The following is a 10946-nucleotide window of genomic DNA, read 5'->3' as shown; positions in this document are numbered from 1 at the left end:
GCCGCCAACCGCCGGGCCGGCGGGAGCGCGTGCGAGGGGGGCCGAGGGGGTGCCTGCGGGCGCTGTACGTGCGTGGGGGAGGGCGGCCGTGGGCAGCGCGTGTCCCCGGCCTCGCGGGGCGGCCCTGCTCCTCCCTGCCGGCCTCGCACAAGGTTAACGCGACGCTCCTCGGCGGGGTGGGGGCGGGGAGGGTGGAGGTTGTCCTCCGTGTGCGTGCGTGGGGGGGTGGGGTGGTGTGTGTGTGTGTGTGCGCGCGCTCGGTTTGTCACCGGGCTTCCGTTACGGGGGGGCGTGGGGCGTGAAAGAACAACAATACTGAAAATAACGCGTGGAAGCGAGCGGCGGGAGTTACCCGAGGGCACCCCGAGGGGCGTTGGCGGCGCCGGGGATACCCGCCGCCTTGTGAAGTTGCGTCTCCCCGCGTGTGCGTGGGGGTGCGCGGGACCCGGGCGGGGGCGGGCGCGGCAGGTTCAATCCCCCCCACTCCCCGGACCTCCTCACCCCGCCGGGCTCCGCCGCTCGCCCCCCGGTGCCCCCCCACCCCTCATTCCCCGCCGCCCGCCCTCCCCTCCCCTCCCCTCCCTCCCGCCCGGCGGCGGCGGCGGGCCCCGGGCGCGGCCGGCCTCCCCTCAGCGCCGCTCCCGCCGCCGCCGCCGCGCGCCCGCACCGGCCCCGCCAACCGCCCCCCGCCCCCCGCCGGCAGAGCCGCGCCGCGCGGCGGCACCTCCCGACCGCCATTCCGCCCCAAAACTTTCCGTTTTCCCCTTCCCACTCTCCGGGACTTCCTTGTGCCGCCTGTGCGCGCGGAGGGGGAGGAGGAGGCGTGTGCGGCGGCGGCGGCGGCGGCGAGGGGGGATTTACAGTCTCCTCGCAGGCTGGCCGGGACCCCGGGGGAAGAGGAGTTGCACCATGCGCGGCAAGTGAGGGGAAAGTCTCCGCCAGCGCCGCCCGCAGAAGTTGAGGCTTTCCCCCGCCGCCCGCCGGAGCGGGAGCTGTGCCTTTAACGCCCGCTGAGCGAGGTGAGTTTCCGAGACGGATTATTCATCCTGGGGACCCTTTTTTTTTTCCCTCCTCTCTCTTTTTTTTTTTTCTCTATCACGCGCGCCGAGGTGACAAACGTCCTTCCCCGTCGCAGCCCCCCGAGGTCGGCCCGGGGCCCGCCGCCCCCCGGCGTCCCCCCGACAGGCAGCCCCGGCTCGGCGGGCTGACCCGCCCGCCGCCGGGGATGGGGATGGGGACGGGGATGGGGATGGGGACGGGGGGGGGTGTCTCTCAGGCGCTGGCTGTTATGACGAAGTTTTTGGAACCCGGGCGTTTCGGGGTGTGTTTGGGTGTTTTTGCCGGAGCGGCGGGCCGGGGAGGTGTGTGCGGGGCCGCCACCGCGGGGGTGTGTGTGTGTGTGTGTGTGTGCGCTCATCTGCCCCCGAGCACACCGACCCGGGGGGCGGGGGGGACAGCTTCTGGAGCGGCTCCCTACTTATGAGATAGTGCTTTAATGTGTTTGGTTTTTTTTTTTTTCCTTTAAAAACCCCACAAAACCAAAAAAAAAAAAAGGATAAATGCTCGGGGGGGGGGTGGGGGCGAAAAATGCGAGGTATTCACGCTCAAGTGTGGAGTTTGCAGAGCCCGGGTGGGGGAGGGGATCCCATTCATCGCCAGGGCTTGAATCAGCAGCGGGCGGAGGGGCCGATCGCTCCAGTACATCGAAGTTTACTTCCAAGTAGGTAAACAAGTTACCCCCCGCCCCATATTCCCACCCACCCCCGGACCCCCCGAACCCCTCCCCCCGCGGTGATGCAGGCTGGTGCCGCCGGCGGCCCCGTTACCGGCGGCGGGGGCTGCTGGCGGGGCGGCCGGGAGCCCCCCGGGGGAGCGGTGGCCGGAGGCGGGAGCCCGCCGGGTTGCAGACCTGTTGCACGGGGGGTTTGTTGCGGGCCGGGCCGGTTCTTCGCAGGGAGAAGGCTGTGGACACCTTTCCCTCGGCTGCTGTCACCTCGCCCGGCCCGTTCCCCATTTTGTGGTGCCGGGGTTGCATCGCGGTGGTCGGTCTCGTCGTTCGGTTCGGTGCGGTGCGCGGCTAAATATTGGTGTGGTGTGATGTGTGAAGAGAATGACCCTTGACCTATTTAATTATATGTTGTTGGGTTCTCGAGTAGGTATCCTGCACGGCACGAAAAGGGGGGGGAACCAAACCACAAAGCCACACCCTAAAAGTTAGGCTCGCATATTAATTTCTCAAAGTCGGTGTTTCGACTGAATAAAAGCTTTCCTTTATGCTGTCTTAACATGCCTCTTGCTGTTCTCCGCCAGCATTTGTGCGGCGTTTTTCCTTTCCTGACGCACAAGTCTTAAAGTGTGGATGTGTGGGGGAGGGGAGGTGGTGTGTTTGGTGGAGCTCATTGAGTGTTTCATGCAAAAAGAAAATATTGCAGCACAATGTTGCAGAAAAACTGAAATACTCCTTTGAAAAGAGCACTCCTCAAGTGATGATTTGAATAAAATGGAGTGTAAAATTAAAATTTCAAGACTGGTATTTTAGGCTAATAGGATGAAAACAAATATATTGTGCCGGAGGGAAATCTGATTGTAGGTAATAAATATAAGGTCTTTCCTCATGACAAATATAACGTCATATCTTTCTTCCTTAGCCCATTTATTAGCAATTCTTTAACTTAGGCTGCTTGTGCGACATGCACACGATTTAACATAACATACCTTGCTTACCATGTGGCTGCACATGCCGGTTTTAGGCCTCCTCCTGTCCTACAGTGAGCATACTGTCAAATAGAGGGACACTGGGCAGGTTTTGAAGGAAATACTTCATTCTGTGATAGCAGATGTTGTGGCCAAGAGAGTAGGATTGTCCTAGTGTGTTTCAGTGTTGGTTTGTGTTGGTTTTTTTTTTTTTGTTTTGGTTTTTTAAACAATTACAGATAATAATTGCACCATCTCAAGGACAGTGATAGTAAAAGAGGGAAGCCTTCCCACAGAAGGTTTGTAGAGGGGGTGGGAGGAAAAAGGAAAGCAAGAGGGGGAGGATGCTATCACATTAAAAATACATTAAACCTTTCTTGGGCTACATGCAATAATGGCAAAACCGGTGGATATCTGAGCAGAGCTGCTGTAGTCGTCTCAGTTTAACACCTTCAGCAAGCTAAGCAACGACCGAGGTTGTTTTTCTGTCCCCTAATATGAGAGAGTGTGGTGTTTCAGAGGCAGAGAGGATTAAAAATTACACATACATGTAAACACTGGCTACTACACAGCTGGCCAGGTCTCCTAGGACAAAAAACCCCACAACCCTCTGCATATAAGTTGTCATCTGAATACAACCTCTGCCCTTCCCCCACCCGATTAGGTAACTCGAATGTCCTCTGTCGTGTGTCGTGCCACTGTTGTGAATTATGCCGCTGCTTGTTCTTTTCAGCGGATGGCAAGCGTCTTCCATGCTCAACAATAAGAGTATAGAAAGAGCAAAAATAAGTTAAATCCTCGATAGGGAAGGGGGAACATGTCTGTGTCTGGAATTGTCAGGCTTCTGCTCTGCCAGTTTGTCCAGTTTTGGCCCTCCCATTTATTTACAGATGGGCTTTTCCTATTTCCCTGCTGAGGGGGCCAGAAGTAGACCTGTTGCCTGCGAGATGTGCCATGCCTCCTGGAAGAGCTTCCTGCACAGAGACTCCTCTGGCAGTGGCAGTCATTAAATGCCTACATCACTGGGCTTGGGAGGAGTAGAGGAGAATGTCCTTCAGCATGGATGGGGTGTCGTTTCTCAGTAGCCGAGATAAGTCAGTAGTGCAATGTGCTTAGGCTTTAGCGATATGCTTAGTTCAGTTTGTCGTGGAGGTGAGGCTGGAAAATCCATCCCAGGGCTTTAGCCTGGCGATTGATCACTGTAGATGGTGTGTGGGTGCGTGCTTTGGTGCTGTTGGGTCTTGCTGCTTTCTGTTGGCTTCTGTTAGAGTCCGGTGTTAGAATTCACGCTGTAGTCGGCATTGAAATGATGTTGTTTATATTTTAGTAGTGCCACGGGGCCCTCATTCAAATCAGGTCCATTTTGGGAATATCTTAGATGACGGTTCTTGCCCCAAAAAGGTTGTAATGTGAGTAAATGAGTGAGACAAAAAGCCAGGAGGGCAAATGGTGGAAAAAGCCTGACTTGCGGGAATGGCAGCTGATTGTAGTGCCTTATCTGTGGGACTGCAGCGTGACCTCAGCTGGTAGGAGAGAGGAGAGTTGTTAACACCTGGCAGCACCCCTGCTGACCAGTCAGGCTGCTCTGCTCAAAGAGGGCGCGGGCATCCCTTTGCTTTTGCGATGTGCGATCCTTACCCTGCGCTCTCTTTACTATTACTCTTTTAATTCCTAGCATTATTTTATATTATGTACACCAGCCCGCCTGTAAAACGAAGGTTTTGTAACTCTTGAGGGCAGATTCCTTTCTTTCATAATTATGAGGCAAGATGGAAGTAATTTTGTAAACTCTTTTTCAGCTGCTAAATTAAAACTCCGTTCCCTCTTCCCTTCCCTCCTCTTGTCTATTTTTAGTTAGAAGGAAATAGCTGACCTCTTTAAAGCAAGGACCCAGACCCCCTGGGTGCCATTTATAGGTTTCTACCAAATGGCCTACTTGGACAAGTTGGTTGAAATTAAACAAAAACATTGGAACTACGGCTCTACATTGGAATGGCAGCCTTCCTGTCAATACAAAATCTGTCATTTTAACGATACTGAAACAAATGTCCAAAGGTTAAAACAGAGTTCAGGTTATTTTTCTTTTCTTTGGTAGACAAGAGACTATTTTAACATTTGGGGTTTTTTGTTTGTTTGGTGGGTTTTTTTGATTGGTTGTTTTTTTTTCTGGTGGCAATCTGGTCATTAATGTCATGAAGTTTCATTTCAGAATGACTGATGGTATTTGTTTTACAAACACAAGAAGCCCTCTGAAGTTAGGACCATGTAAAAAGTAGGCGGAATCAAAGAAGGATGTTTAGTCTCATAAGACGAGGTTATGATTTCTTGCCAGTTTTCCTCTTGTGCAGAGGTTTTATCCTAGACAGAAATATATAAATTATAGTTGCTAATATTTAATAATTCCGTAGAAATATAAAAAATGGCTTCTGCAAGCTTAACTGAAAGCGAGTTTTACTATGGATATATGGCTGTTTTGAAGGTTAAGGAGCACAGGCATCTTGCATGGCTTGTGCATGTTTTTATTTAGTGTGATATTGGTGCTTTAAAAATATTGGACTCGATCAGCAGTTATTGGATTTCTTCATTTGTTGTTTGAGGAGAGAACAGCATATGGTTGGACATGCAGTCTGTGTGTTGCCTTTGTAATCCTCTGTCCAGGTCCCAGCCACCAGTCCCTTTCTTTACTCTGGGTTACTGGTATGACTGCAGCAGGAAAAGAGGCTTGGGGTTAGGCGCATCTGATGATTTGGCTTCCATTGTTACCACTTTGTTGACCATTTTATGCGATGAAAGGGGTATCACAGTGATTAACACCATTTCTTGACGTTCTCTGTAGTATGGACAGTCAACACCCGTCTGTCTGCTTGTCCTGTTTAAATTGGAGTGCATGTAGAGATTTGTAATTTTATATGAAGCTATAACAGAATTTTTATGCCAAGAACCCTATGGTATCCATTCAGTATAAAGTCATAATAATAGTAGTGTAGTGTGAAGAAGCAATTGTTTTAATAGTTTAGCTAAGTGCATTGCATAAATACCATTTGGCTTGGGTGTTGGATCTTACTCATTTGCTGTAAGAAGTTACACAGTACACCAAACACCTGGACCAAGCAGTGCCTCTTGATGCTTACATGACACGGCTTGGGGCCTATTTGTGAACAGACAAGTAGCACTAATAATGTGTAATAATTATGTGTATATATATACTTATCAAAATACTTTTTGTCTAATCAAGTACTGAGTTTTATTGGCTCTCCCTGCCATTGAAGGGTGAAACAAGGCTTTTTAAAAAGCAGCATTCTCTACAAATATATAACTGTTACTCTATACATTGCTCCACTGCCATTCAAAATGTGATTGCATTTACTGACCTAAATTTCATTTCATCTCCTAATTCTTAGTTACAGTTTAAACCCTTACTATTGTTTAGGGGGTTTACAATGCATTTTCTCATGTAAAATCATAATTTTGCATGTGGAAAGATGTGGTAACATGAAATGTGATTTTATTGGTTTTTCCAGTTGAAACACAGCTTTCCCATACCTGCAGTAAATTATTGATACAGCAAAGAAGCAGTGCTTTTCCCTTAGGCATTAAGAATACTTGGAAAATATTCTCTGACGTTATCTTCAAGAAAACAAAGAGTATTTTCTTTTGGTGGATAGATTCCCTTTGTCATTCTGCAGAATAATACATTTGTTGTGTTCCTTTTTGAAGGCAGCAAACTGCGCTGGACGTACAACTTTGGCTTCTGCTGTATTTTGCTGTGTAGGGCTATCAGCTCTTCACTAATACTCTGCCGTTGGATGGAGACTGCAGAATATTCTCTGTAGTTCAAGAGTGAAGCCAACTATTTATGATTTATATTTCTGAACAGAATCATCATGCTATAATAGCACTGCTGAAAGGAGGCTGTTGCATTGTTATGATTAACATGGATACAGCTGTTGTTGCGTTTCATGCTTAGAGGTGTCCACTGATGAGTTTGCGCCGATTTGAACACAACCCTGTGGCTAACAGCAAAATCGTTGGAAAGATGTTACTCCAAAAGAATTGACCTTCACAGTGTTCAGTTAGTACATACATGAGATTAATATAAAGTGAAATGAGAATACGTATTTGTTGCAAATCCACGTATGTTGGTAACTTATAATTAGGAATTGTTATAACCATATGATAGTTTGTGTCGCTTAGCAGCTACAAGTTGCTTGTTGTCTATGCCAGTGCGTTCAGTCTAGTTGCTCCTGGCAGAGGATATGTAAGTGTCCAGAGACCCATTAGTATGAAGACTTTTGTTACCATTTGTCTCAGTTGGGATAGTTGACCAATAATCAGTTTCACAAATAGTAATTGTTTAAAATGAAGTACGCTAATTGCTCTGTGTGTGTGCATGCGCATATACGTGTACATAAGTAGATCACCTTAAGGTAGTCCGAAAAGTAGCTCTGGAATAAAAGGGAGTCACCCTGAGGTTGGAGGACAGTGCTGGAGTGCAACAGATAGGCTTTCAAACCCTGAGCTATGTTATGCTCAGGTTTCAAGCTCCAGGCAGAAGTACCTGAGGTGGTGCAGAGCCAGCGAAATAAATGTAGGACTGGGCCAGGCTGGATGCCAGGTGTTGGGATAAGGCAGAGGTGCAGCACCCTTTAATTAGGCGCATGTTGAAATGTGGCAAAGCGAGGAATGGATACTGTGCTTGTATGTCTGAGAATGGCAAGACCAGGAGGCAACAACTGGGGTACCGTATGTGGCTGAGGGATGCATTCAAACTTCAAAATCGTAATAGCTTCCTTTTTAACTTTTTTTTAATTCTGTTTAGTTTTTTGTTGGTCTTAGAAGTAAAATTTAAACCCTGATCTCAACAGATTGAGGCTAAATTACTCTCTTGCCCAGCGTTCTTCACAGATACAGTTGAGCTTTGCTGGCGGGGTAGGGCAGAGAATCCAAGCACAGGCAGTGCCCATTCATATTGTGGGGATTAGTTTCCAAGGATATCTATCTGGTGCTTTTTACTGTCACAAAACAAACTTAACTCTTCTTGTGCCTGTTTACATACACACATGAATTGGACCTCTAGGAATTAATTTGGTTACAGGATTGATTGAAACACACCAAATCTTTTCTAATTTTTTCAGAAGGTATTGGTAATGCTGCCAATTATATGCACTCAGCTGTCTTTTGTTGTAGCTTAACTTTGCTGTTTGGTTTTTTTTTTACTTTTTGGATTGAGTTTTGTCCGTTTTTTAAATGTAAAAGCTTCTGTAGTTTATGTAGTTAATATAGTTGACTTTTAATCTGTTGACTTTTAAACTAAAATAATATAAACTGGAAGGCACAGATAAAAGGCAGGCCTGAGGATTGTTCTAAGGTGGGACACATCTTCCTATCCCAGTTCTCAAAAATGAAAGTAAAGAACAGAAGCAGGTATATTTTTAATAACATTGTGTGGTGTTCACAAGACAGATTTTGTGTCATTCTCTGAAAAGTATTCAAGGTTTCTTTATTTCCATTTTCACTATTACTGTTGTTTTGGGGTTGATGGTGTTATAACTTACTAACAATGCTCATTTGTATTTGTAGGAATCTATTTTTATATTAAAAAATCTCCAAACATGCTCAGCTCTGATACTTCTGCTTGTATTAATAAATGTCTTATGTAACCAGTTAGTTTAAATGAGCCAATTAGTTTAAAAGTAGCGCATGACAGTGTATCATAAAAATTAATCCAGCTTCATTCTCACAGGATTTTATGTGCTTGGAAAAAAAACATAAGGCAAGCTGAAAGGATGGCCCTAAATAAATACGATATTAGAGTGGAAGGAAAGAACCTGTTTATTACGTACAGCTCAAATTTACTAAAGCATTAGCAAAACAATTACTCTCACTGCTGATGAATGAAATTAACTTTTCTGGGAGACCACCATCATGTCTTTACTGCCTAGTCTGGTAATGCCAGGTGGAGGTTAGGTGAAAAATAGGATGTAGCTTAGGCCCTGGTGAGCAGTCTACAAAAAGTTAGAAGAGTGGGAGTAGGTTACCTCAAAAGCTAGGCTCCCCAGGGTTTAACCTGCTGACCAACAAGTAGCCAACAAATAGTTTTAAGGAATTTTCTGAACTGTATTTTTTTTCTTGGCTAGGGTGACATGCGTTCAAAATACTTAATTCTGTGCATTTCTTCAGTGATACGATGGTAGTATTTGTGGTACGTGGGTATTTTCTAATATGTTACTGTTGTTTTGTGGTTAGCGCAATGGCTTTTTGTGCACATCTGATTTTTCTAGTGTTTTGAGTGTTTGTGCACATATGTGCTCACTGCTGGATTAAATTTTTTATTTTAAAGTTTTCTTAGGGTCAACAGTATATTGTTCATGATATCTGTTACATTACCAACAGCATATATTTTGGGTTAAAAAACCACTTGAAACGTGGCAGGGTTCGGTGTCCTCTAATGGCAACATGTTAAATGAAATTATATGTAGTCAATTTGATCATACCCAGTGAATGGTGGCTTTTGTAGGTAAGGTTTGCTGTGCATAGCAGGTGTTTACGTACATGGAGTGCAGTGTGAAAGAAAGTTTAGTTTCCTCTTACTAAAAATATATAGTGACCTGTATCCTGTACATGTATGTAAAAAGTGTTCAGATAACTACAGTGAATACTTTTGTCATTGTTTGCTCCTATATTAATATTCCTGTGAGGTTATCTTGAAGTACATTTTCCCTTTTTTTTTTAAAGTAAATCTGAATATATATATCTATTAAAAGAAAAAAATTGTTCCTTGACGTCTTTACGAGACAATTGGTAGGGCACTCCTTTCCACAGCTGGATAAATCATTTACATTTCACTTCAGGTGGAATGTAAATGATTTATCTGCCTATCATCTTACAGAGCTACTATGAAGATTTTATTAATGACTGCTTTTGAAGAATTCTAAAGATCAAAACTCATTGTCAATTTATTTTGTTGCTAGTTTATTAAAAAGTGTGAATGTAAAATTCTACTTACTAAAGTACAGTCCTATTTTTCATCAAATTGTAAATTAGGGTAGCAAAGTATCAAAAGAAAATGATGAAAAAAAGATTTATCTCCCTTTCCGTGGTCAGTTTAGAGTTAGAAATAACGATTGCTTTAATTTGTGAATCTTCTGTTAATCTGTAAGTTAGCTTCTTGGCTAACAGAGTTGGGTTTAGGGTATTAGGTTGCCTCTGAGCAAGCCTCTGTGGAGGTTTTCCAACCTGTTTGTAATTGCTTTGAAACTGTTTTTTATCTCCTTTCCCCCGCCGCCCCCCCCCCCCCCCCCCCAAAAAAAAAAAAACCCAAAAAAACCAAAAAAAAAACCCCCCAAAACCAAAACACCACAAAAAACCCAACAACCCCAAACCGAACACAAAACTACTGGAGTATCCTGTGAAGTTTAACAAATTTCATTTTAATGGATATTTTGTGTGTTTCATAGTTTTTGTTTGTGAGCTCCACCATACACAGGTAATGCCAGCAAGGACAGAGTTGATGATACATTTGAGTTCTGAACGTTTAACAAATCCTGTTGTATAGCTATGGCCTGATATTGCAAAAACACGTTTGGCATGTGCAGGAGACTTCTAGGATCAGGCCTTATATGATGGCAGCATGGATTCTTGACTGATGAAGTAAACACTTTTGAGCCTTTTTTAAAGTGACAGATGACGTGCATGATTTTAGCTTTAGTCCTGACAGTCAGTGTTCTTGTAATGAAACAGAGCTTCTGGCGTCCCTCTACTTTCCTGTAGCCCACATAAGTAGTCTTTTTTGTGTGGCATAACTTCCGTGATCTATTTTGAATACCATCCTTATACGAATCCTCACAATGTTCTTTGAAGTCTCTGTAGCTGACAAACATGAAACCAAGATTTAGAGCCCAGTTTCTTTAAAATGTGCAGGAGCTGTGTTGGCTATGTTGAAATTTACTTAGGCTTAATATTTTGCAGTATAAGGTGTAAGACTTTAGCAATTTGAGGTTGCAGTGAGAAGTGACCAGCTTCTCAGAGGTTGGAACCTCTGACTTTTTTCAGTCAAGTGCCCTTAGCTTTTCAGGCCAGCCCACATCAAAAGGTCTAAGAAACTCTAGCAGCAGCCACCCAAAAAGCAACTGGAAAGCAGTGGCAGGATGCTCTCGTCGTTGCCTATGTCATGTTTAGTCTCAAAACGGTTCTGCCAACTGTGACCTGTCATGTAAGAAGCCCAACACGTCAGGTCTGGCACCTGATGCTTG

General features: G+C 45.4%; 1 protein-coding gene across 2 annotated transcripts in view; it reads left to right on the top strand.

Moving 5' to 3' along the window:
• Positions 1–879: 879 nt before the first annotated feature.
• TBL1X (transducin beta like 1 X-linked) overlaps positions 880–10946 on the top strand; it is a 200575-nt gene continuing 190508 nt past the window's right edge. For both annotated transcript variants that reach the window (XM_064437193.1, XM_064437184.1), the window contains exon 1: positions 880–1019. The gene's annotated coding sequence lies outside the window, so the exon portion shown is untranslated. The remainder of the gene's footprint in view (positions 1020–10946) is intronic.

The sequence above is a fragment of the Phalacrocorax carbo genome, chromosome 1, assembly GCF_963921805.1.
Source record: "Phalacrocorax carbo chromosome 1, bPhaCar2.1, whole genome shotgun sequence".
Taxonomy (NCBI): Eukaryota; Metazoa; Chordata; class Aves; order Suliformes; family Phalacrocoracidae; genus Phalacrocorax; species Phalacrocorax carbo.
Note: the sequence above shows the minus strand (reverse complement) of the source record. Positions and strands in the feature narration are given on the sequence as shown.